We start from the raw sequence: 10,538 nt of genomic DNA, 5'->3' as shown, positions 1-10,538 counted from the left end.
TCCATAAATATAGGTAAATGATTATTGAAAAAAGAGACAAAACAGAGATAGTTCTCTCAGCAAATGGTGCTAGAGCAGCTTAATATCCACATACAATAAAGTAAATCTAGACACATAGAAACAGACCTTACATCATTGTCTGTCTGTCTCTCTCTCACCCACACCCACCCACACACACGCCCTCAGAATGGACTATAAATCTATATGTAAGCCATGAAAAGACAGAGGAGCTTTAAATGCATATTACTAAGTGAAAGAAACCAATCTCTAAGGCTAAAAACTGTAATTCCAAATATATGACACTCTGGAAAAGGAAAAACTCTTAACTATATAGTAAAAAGATCAGTGGTTGCCAGAAGTCTGGGAGAAGGGGTGGGTGGATAGGCAGAGAGGATTTTTAGGGCAATGAAACAACTGTGTGTAATACTATAATAATGGATACATGTCATTATACATCTGTTACAATATCAAGATTGGACCCTAACATAAACTATAAATCATTGTTATTCAATGATGTGTAGGTGTATTTATTGTAACAAATATACCACTCTCCTGTAGAATTTTGATAGGGAGGTGATGCATATCTAAAGGCAGGAGATATATGGAAAATTTCTATACTTTTCTCTTAATTTTGCTAGGAATCTAACACTGCTTTAAAAATCTACTAAAAAGTATATGAACAAGAGGACAAGAAGAGTTAAGACAATGTTGAAAAAGAAAAAAAAACTACCATGTATTAAAACTTATATAAACCTTTAATATTTAATATTAGAGTTACTGTAAAGATAGTAAGTAATATAGTAGATAGAATAAAAAGCCAGAACAGCCCATAACTAAATAGACTTAAAAATAACTCCTGCAAAACAACAACAACAAAAAAAACAAAAAACAAAAAGTCAAACTCCTGCAACAAAAATGGTACTACAAAATAGTTGGAAATGCATTCTTCCCTGTAAATTGCATTGGTTCAACTAGATATCTGCAGGGGAAAAAAAACAAAAAACAAAACAAAACAAAACCTAAACAAAAAAACTCTGAAACTATTGCATGCTAACAAGAAATAAATCTAAGGGTTATAAATCTCAAGGTGAAAGTTAAACAAAACTTTTATAATGTATTTGAATATTCTCATGGACTTGGGATAGGTAAGGATTTCTCAAATCACAACAGACTCTAATTATAAATGAAAAGACTGCTAAAGTTAACTAGATTAAAATCGGGAATTTCCCAGCATGGGAAGACAATTTTAAGAAAGTAGCTGGGGTGCCTGGCTGGCTCGATCAGAGGAGCATGTGACTCTTGATCTTGGGGTGAGTCCAAGCCCCTCCTCCCCCATGTTGGGAGCAGAGGTTATTTAAATACATTAAAACTTAAAGTCACAAAGGCAAGAAAAGTTTTCAGCAACAAAATGCGTATATACAAAATATATAAAGAACTTCCTATTGTTAAAGGAAATACAGACAATTCAGGAAAAAATGGGCAGGAGAATCTGGTATTTCACAAGAGAGGGTATCTAAATGGTCAATAAACACATAACTCAGTGCTTTAACACACTAGTCAACAGAGAAATGCAAATTAAGGCTACAATAAGGCATCACTACAATGGGTGGTTGGAGTGTAAACTTATGTATCACTTCGAAAAAATACTGATGTTTTCCACTAAATCTGAATATATATATATATGCATATATATGCATATATATGCATATATATATATATTCTATATATATATATATATATATAATGACCCAGTAATTCCCCCTTAGCATATAACCCAACAGAAAAGCAAGTAGTAATAAACAAGTACAAGAATATTCATACTAGCACAATGCTTAGTAGCACCAAACTGGAAACATCCCTGTTTTATAATGGATAAATAAACCTGGTATATTTAAAACTGATCCTTAGGCACTAATAAAATGAACAGCTATTGCATGCAAAAGTGATGAATCTCACATTTGTATAGAATTTTGAAAACAGGCAAAAGTTGTACACAATAGGGGAGTTGTTTACTCTGTTGAGATGGGAGGTATGTGCTTGCAAAAGACCAGAAAGGGAGACTTGGATGTCAATAATGTTCAGTTTCTTCATCTGGTGGTATTTTTACTTTGTGATAATTCGTTGAGCCACTCATATATGACTTACACACTACTCTCTTTACTTCGACTAGAAGATTATTTGTTCCTAGCTCAGTCATTATTGGCCAACTAATCAGTTACCACATGCCCTATTATATCATCATCATCAACATCATTAAAATATTGGTAACCTGGGCAGTATCTGCTTCCTTTGAAAATAATAATTATAAATCAGATTTCTGTCCTCATGTGGTATGGTCAAGGGCAAAACCATAATACGATTTTAAAAAATTTCTACCTAATTCTTACCTCTTTGAAATTATTACTGTTGCGTAAGTTTACATGGTATAGCCTAGTGCTACATCTCTGGTGGATTCTCTTACCATTCTTCCCCTTGTTCACTCCTCTCCAGCAACACTAGACTGCCAGTTCCTCAGTTGTTTTTCCTTACATCTAGAAAGAATTCACTCAGATACTTAAATGCCTGGTTCTTCCACTTGATTCAGATTTCTGCTGCAATATCACCTCAGAGCAGTCTTTAGGCTATCCTACGCAAAGTAGTACTCTTTTTTCAGTTCCCATAGCCCACTTAATTTTTCACTGTAACACTTACTACTCTGTGAAATTTTATTATACATCTATTTGCTATTGTTTACAATCCCCCCTTAGGTGTAAACTCCATGGACACAGGAACTTTGTTCTGTTCACTGCTACATCTTTAGCACCCAGAACAGTTTCTGGTACATGGTTGGTACTGAATTATTTGAATGGCTGAATAAATGAATGGTTCATTTGTAATAGTAAATGAAACACCACAGAGACAAATGGCTTGGTTGATTGGTGGCAATTTATTTGAACTAATAACACCAGACTCTGGACAACTTGGTGTTAACCCACTTTGGTTTATTTTGAGCAATCTTAAACCTCAAAACTCAGACCTGACCATCCTCCTCCTTTATCCTGCTGTGCATATGCTATTGAATTAATTGCACAGTCCCTGGCGGGAAAACATTAAACAAACAGAACCCAGGGTTGCTATGCTGTTAAAACCAGAAGTACATCATTCATTATGTGAATAAAATACATAGAGAATAAAATAGCCACAGAGTAATGGGAGTTTTATTCTCTCTCTATTCCATTTCACTCCCTCTCTATTTTACTTACGTTATGAAATGATGCTCCCGCCGCTGGCTGATAAATGTTGATTAATCTGATGGAGAGTTGGATTTGTTAGCGGGCAAAAGCAATGTAAATAAATCGAGCAGGTGAACTGGAGTTCACAGTGTCATTTCTGAGATTAAAGAGCCTGTCTAGCCCTCCAAGCTCACTTATTACAATCAGGATGCATGCTCTTCTTGTAAACAGACCAAGTAAGCCCCTCCAAGCAGCTCAACAGCGTTCCTTTTGTGTGGTCTACTGCCTGTTTCTTCAGCAAGTTTCATCTCTTGGGAATTGCCTGTACTGTCAGCTTTTGTTTCTCCTCTTGGAGCTAGAATTTGAGGGAAAGGAGGCTAGACAAAATAGATAGGTCAGTTTTTCTTTTTCAAAAACATCCAGACAGCCACTCAACAATTGCATTTATAATATGCAAGAACTTAAAATATGCAAGACTCTGAGCTAAATGCTTGCAAAATAATAACAATAAAGAGAACAAAGAAAGCAGCAATAGTGATTAACACCTATATAGCAATTTACTGTTTATAAGGCACTTTATTTACTTCATTGGTTGATGCTTAAAGTCATCTTAAAAATAGGCATTATTGTCATATCTAGGTCAGACAGGTATCCTCAGCCATGTCTCCATTTGATATGCATTTACGCACTTATATAATGGATTGATTTCCCCCACTTCAGGCTCTGCAGGAGGCTCTACCTTTGCCCCAAATTTGTTACAAATTTGTTATAAGTCCGTGGGAAGCTTGTGGTTTTCTTTGCATTTCTGGCTCTGGGTACTGGCTCTTCTGAAAAATTACTCCCCTTCCCCCACCGTAGCTTTGTTCCTATGATTTTTCTCTTTTCTTCTCTTCCGCATTGGCTTAGATATGGAATTCAGACCTGTTTCTGCAATTGTCCTTCTGGTAATAAGCTGCACTCTTGAACAGAGCTCTGACATGTATTCATGCATACCTTAGAAGGCTTGGCACCTACTCCCCTTGAAGGTTCCCCTTACAGCTTCCAAGACACTAATGGTTTTTGGCCTTTTTTTTTTTTTTTTGAGTTTTTGTTGCCTATTCTTTTGATGTCTCATCCAAGAAATTGTGCCAAGACTAACGTCAAGGATCTTTTGGCTCTGTTTTCTTCTAGGACTTGTATGGTTTTAGGACTTACATTTAAGTCTTTGATCCATTTCAAGTTCATTTTTGGAGAGGTGTAAGACAGAGATCCAGTTTCACTCTTTTGTATGTGGATATCCGGGTTTCCCAACACTGTTTATTGAAGAGACATACTTTCCCCCATTGCATGCTGTTGGCATACTTGAAAAACATTAGTTGACTATATATGAATAGGTTTATGTCTGGGTTCTCTATTCTACAATAAATAAATGGAACTACATTAAACCAAAGAACTTCTGTATAGCAAAGAAAACAATAAATTGAAAAGGTAACCTACAAAATGAGAGAAAATATGTACAAAACATATATATGATAATCTGATCCAAAATTTATAAATAACTCATATAACTCAATAGCAAAAAAAAAAAAAAAAGGCACATAATCCCATTAAAAATGGACAAAGGCCCTGAACAGACATTTTTCCAAAGAAGACATACAAATGGTCAATAGGTATATAAAAAGGTTTTCAGTATCACTAATTATCAGGGCAATGAAAATCAAAACCACAATGAAACACCACTTCCCACCTATTACGATGGTTATTGTTAAAAACAAAACAAAACAAAACAAGAATAACAAGTATTTGGCAAGAATACAGATGTGGAAACTGTTGAGAAAATAAAATGGAGCAGCCATTATGGAAAGTGGCAGTTCTTTAAAAGTGGCAGTTCTTTAAAACATTAAAAATTGTGTATATATACCACATCTTCTTGATCCATTCATCTGTTGATGGACATCTAGGTTCTTTCCATAGTTTGGCTATTGTGGACATTGTACCCCTGGGGATAAAAATATATGTTTATAAAAAAAAAAAAAAACATTAAAAATTGAACTACTATATGATCTAGCAATTCTACTCCAGGTTATATATCCAATGGAATTTAAATCAATATCCATAAGTAATATCTCCACACTCATGTTTATTGTAGCATTATTCATAATAGCCAAGGTGTGTAAACAACGTAAGTGTCCTTCAATGTATAAATGGATAAAGAAAATGTGAAATACATAGATGGACAGATACAATGAAATATTGCTTAGCCACAAAAAAGAAAATCCTGTCATGTGTGACAATGGGGATGAATCTTGAGGATACTAATAGTAACAGAAATAATCTAGAAAGAGAAAGACAAATATTGTATGGTATCATTTATGTGGACTCTAAACAAAACACAAAAAATCCCCCCAAACCTCAACTTTTCAGAAAAAGAATAGAATGGTCACTGCCAGGGGTTAGGGGAAGGGGAAATGGGGAGATGAAGGTCAAAGGGCAGACACTTTCAGTTATAAAAGGGTTAAGTTCTGAGGCTCTAATGTACAACATGTTGACTAGAGTTGATATAGTTATTGTATACTTGAGAGTTGTTGGGAGCAACTTTAAGCATTCACACCACACACACACACACACACACACACACACACAGAGTTACTTATTTTTTTTAAAAATTTTATTTATTTGACAGAGATCACAAATAGGCAGAGAGAGAGAGGAAGGTAAGCAGGCTCCCCGCTGAGTGGAGAGCCCGATGGGGGGCTTAATCCCAGGACCCTAAGATCAAGACCTGAGCCAAAGGCAGAGGCTTTAATACACTGAGCCACCCAGGCACCCCCAGTTACCTATTTTTAAGTGAGATGATAGTGTGTTAATTACCTTGATCTTGGTAGTCCTTCCACAAGGTATATGCGTATCAAATCATCATGATGTATAATTTAACTATATCTAATCATATTTTTAAAGTATTCCTCATGCTCACAAAGATACCATTGGTTGCTTTGCATTATTATGTAGATGGGTTTCAGCCCCAACTGTCACTCAGTCTTTAACTTCCAGAATTTGCCTCCCATGAGCCTGTACCAAAAATTATGGTCATAATACCATCACTATATATTGATAAGAATACTAAGATAGAGCAGAGGTTCTGAAACAATTTTTCCTGCTCCTTGGGCCAGATGACATTGCCAGAAAATATGCTCCACTGCTTTCTTCATTTATAAACTTAGAATGGCGGCTGAAATATGTTGGAAGGTCGTTCTGGTATCCAAACTTCTCAAGTAAATTTTGGCTCTGCTGGCCTAGTGTGAACCAGCCTCCCATATACAGTTCTAAAGATTGGGTGCTGCACAAAGTCTCCCAAGCCAAGGATGTAAAGGGAAATAAAAATGCAGCTTGAAGTCTAATCTCTGAGAAATAAACCTTGCTTTAAGACCGAGTCAACAAAAAGGAAAGTGTGCCCTTTAGAGATTAAGTGAGGGGGCACTCTTTTGAATTTGAACTGGGCACTATACCTACCAGCTGTTGTCCCGAGTGTGGTCTTTGACAAGTGACTTAATTGCTCTGTGCCTCAGTTTCCTCAGCATGAGGACTAAATGAATTAATGTATGTGAGATGCTTAAGACTAATAATGAAGCACCATTTTTGGTTGGTTGATTCAGCAGCTCTCTCTCAGCTCTCACTACGCCCTAGCCAGCTAATAGCTAGCAGTAGCCCGTTGAGTTTTCCCCAGGGCACTCTAAGGGAAAGTCATGAGGTTCTTGGGCACACTCTTTAAAATATATAGGCTTGATGATCATGCTCCTCCCTTTCTCCTTCCCCTACTTTCTGCCTGGGCGGGGATGTGATGCTGGATGTGCTATATGTATCCTACACTGTAGTGTATGAAAACTACATGCTAGGGTTGGGAGCAGGGACAAGAGAAGGAGCTCCTGTATTTAAGGGTATGGTTAAGACACAAAACCATCCTTGGGAGGTCTAGTCCTGGAATTTTTATTCAGTGAAACAGATATGTTTATGCCTTGCATGTTTCAGCCACATTGGTGAGGTTTTCTGTTTCTTGTAGCTGAATGTTTTCACAACAGGTATAACTATACTACTAATTATTATTACTATTATCATTTTCTGTGAGGAAAAGGGAAATAACATCTTATGTAAGCAACCTTCAGAGACTGAGGAGGGTAATTTGCTTTTGGTTATATCTACTTTACAGGTGAAGAGTCTGAGCAAATTAAATTGCCTGTATTTCACAGCTTGTAACCAATAAAGACTGAATTCGTACCCATACACCTGCCAGCAGATTTGGTTTTCTACTATTGCATGCTGTTGCCAAGTTTCCATCATATGGTTGCACTTTAAAAATATCATCTAGTTGTCTTAAATGTAAACCTTTTTTTTTTCTTTTTTTGGCACGTGTGTGAGCTATGCTGTTGAGAATCCGTTGAGCCTTGAAGGTATCATGCAATGTGTTAAGTACATGGTTTAGATATCTACATATCTAGCATCTACATATTCAATTCAGGGTCATTCTAATGCTTTATTCAATAATATGAAATTATTGAGTGGTGTAGGGCTGAGTCTTAAGACTGATGATTAAGGGGGCACCTGGGTGGCTCAGTGGGTTAGGTCTCTGCCTTCAGCTCAGGTCATAGTCTCCGGGTTCTGGGATCGAGCCCCGCATCAGGCTCTCTGCCCAGCAGGGAGCTTGCTTCCCTCTCTCTCTCTCTGCCTGCCTCTCTGCCTACTTGTGATCTCTCTCTTTCTGTCAAATAAATAAGTCAAATCTTAAAAAAAAGAATAATGATTAAGTGATACCTTTGTTAAGCTGTACTTTGCATTCAGAGATTTGCCCCGCACCACCAGATAGCAACTGGTTATTCATCACTGTTAACTACTGTTGTTAGAGTAATAATAGCAAAGGTTTCCTTTCTGCACTTTCAATGGGTCATGCACTTTTTAAAGTGCTTTATATGTATTACTTAATTGAATCTTCACAGAAACCCATGAAATGGACTCTATCACTATTTTCACTTTTCATTTGAGAAAACAGAGCTGAAGACAATACATATATTTCTCAAGGAAGTAGTAGACTATGTTATAATGCAGGCATGCTCTGACTGTTCTCAATGTTTATAGAGGTGGGCATATTACGCTGGAAGAGAGCACATGGTACTCCATCCCTTTCTGAATGACTCCCTTCAGCAGGGAGACCTCATGAAATGATATTAATACATAGCTAGGTCTTGAGGCTGAACCGGGGGTTTCTTTTTGATATGTAGGGTGTATAGTGCCCAAGTTTTCATATCAAATATTGGGAAGCCTTGGGGAAAGCATTAGCAAAACCTATCTTGGAGAAAAAGGAGCTATATTCTAGCAGCCCTGAGCATCAGCAGTATATGCATGGAGCTTTGGGAGGGGGGATCTGATTCACAAGCTCCTGCCATCACACATGCACATCCTGATCACTACTTTCCTCCCATTTCTATGGGTGTCCTTTCATGTTTCTAACAAGGACATGAACCCAGCAGCTCCTTTCTCTCTCTTTCTTAGCCACTTTATTGAATAATAATTTATACCGTACAGGTCACCTGTTTAAAGTGCATAATTCAGTGTTTTTTTTTATTATGTTTACAAATATCTGTAACCATCATCACAGTCAATTTTAGAACATCCAGTTTAGAATATCACTACAAAAATAAACTGTACCCTCTCTAGCTATTATCTCCCCAGTCTTCTCATTCAAAGCAACCACTAATCTACTTTCTGTCACTGTATGCTTATTCTGGACATTTCATGTAAATGAAATCATGTGATATGTGGTCTCATTTTGGTATCAGAATATTACTAGCTTCAGAATGATTTGGGAAGTATTCCTTCTACTTTTTGGAATAACTTATAAAGAATTGGTATTAATTCTTTTTTAAATGTTACAATTCATCAGCACAGCTCTCTGAACACGAGCTTTTCTTAGTGGGTAGTTTTGCGATTGCTAATAAAATAATTTTATTTATTATATGTCATGATGGTTAATTTTATGTGTCAACTTTCCTGGGTCATGGGATGCCCAGAAATTTGGTCAAACATTATTCTGAGTGTTTCTGTGAGGGTGTTATTGAATGAGACTGACATTTAAATTAGCAAACAGTAAAACAGACGTTCCTTTCTAATGTGGGTGGGCCACCTTCAATCATTTGAAGACCTGAACGGAACTTAGGCTGACCCTTCACTGACTAAGAGAGAATTCTTCCTGCTTGACATACTTTGAATTTGAACATTGTTTTTTGGTTTTTTGTTTTCTTGCCTACAATCTAAACTGAAACATGAACTCTTCCTAGAGCACTAGCCTGCAACCCGTTTGGCTGGAACTATGCCAAATGCTCACTTAGACTGGAACTAAACCATTAGTTCTGCTGGGTCAGCAGCTTGCTGACTCACTCTTCAGATCTTGGGACTTGTCAGCCTCTATAATCATGTAAGCAAGCCAATTTCTTATTATAAATCTCTCTCTCTCTTCTCATATACACATATATATATAATATACATACATACACACACATATACATCTACTTATATTTCTCAGTGTCACACAGGATATATCTTGTAAGGTATGTCAACTAGGAAAAAAATGTCAGTTTTTACCTAGAAATGTCTTTCTTTCACCTTCACATTTGAAAGATCATTTTTCTGGGCATAGGAGTCATTTTTTTGTTGCAGTTGGTGGTGTTGTGTAGTACTTTGAATACCTTATCCCACTGCCTTCTAGTGTTTGTTTCTTTTGTTTTTTAAAAAACATCATTTATTTATTTTAGAGAGTGTGAGTAAGTGCAATCAGGAAAGGGGCAGAGGGAGGGGGAGAAAAATCTCAAGCAGACTCCCACTGAGTGTGGAGCCTGATGTGGGACTTGATCTCAGAACCCCGAGACCATGACCTAAGCTGAAATCAAGACTGGATACTCAACTGACTGAGCCAGCTAGGCACCCCTGTTTGTTTTGTTTTAGAACAAGAAGCCAACTGCTTATCTTACTGGAACTCCCTTGTGAATGATAAGTCATTTTTATCTCACTTTCAAGATTTTCCCCTTGCCTTTGGTTTTTAGAATTTCTATGATGATGTGACTGTTAATGCTTGTGCTACTTGGTATATATCCTACTTGGAATATATTGAGTTTACCAGATGAGGTTAGTGTTTACCTTAAAATTTGAGAACTTTTGACTATTATTTCATCACATGCTCATTTGTCTCCCTTCTCTGTCTCCTTCTTGTACTCCCAATATGTTTATTTTGTTGTGTTTCTGGGTTTCAAAATTTCCATGAGATGATTCATCTTTCTTCACTCTTTTTCTCTCTGTTATTTG

Source organism: Mustela nigripes, chromosome 8 (assembly GCF_022355385.1).
Source record: "Mustela nigripes isolate SB6536 chromosome 8, MUSNIG.SB6536, whole genome shotgun sequence".
NCBI classification, from domain to species: Eukaryota; Metazoa; Chordata; class Mammalia; order Carnivora; family Mustelidae; genus Mustela; species Mustela nigripes.
This window is presented reverse-complemented; position numbering follows the sequence as displayed.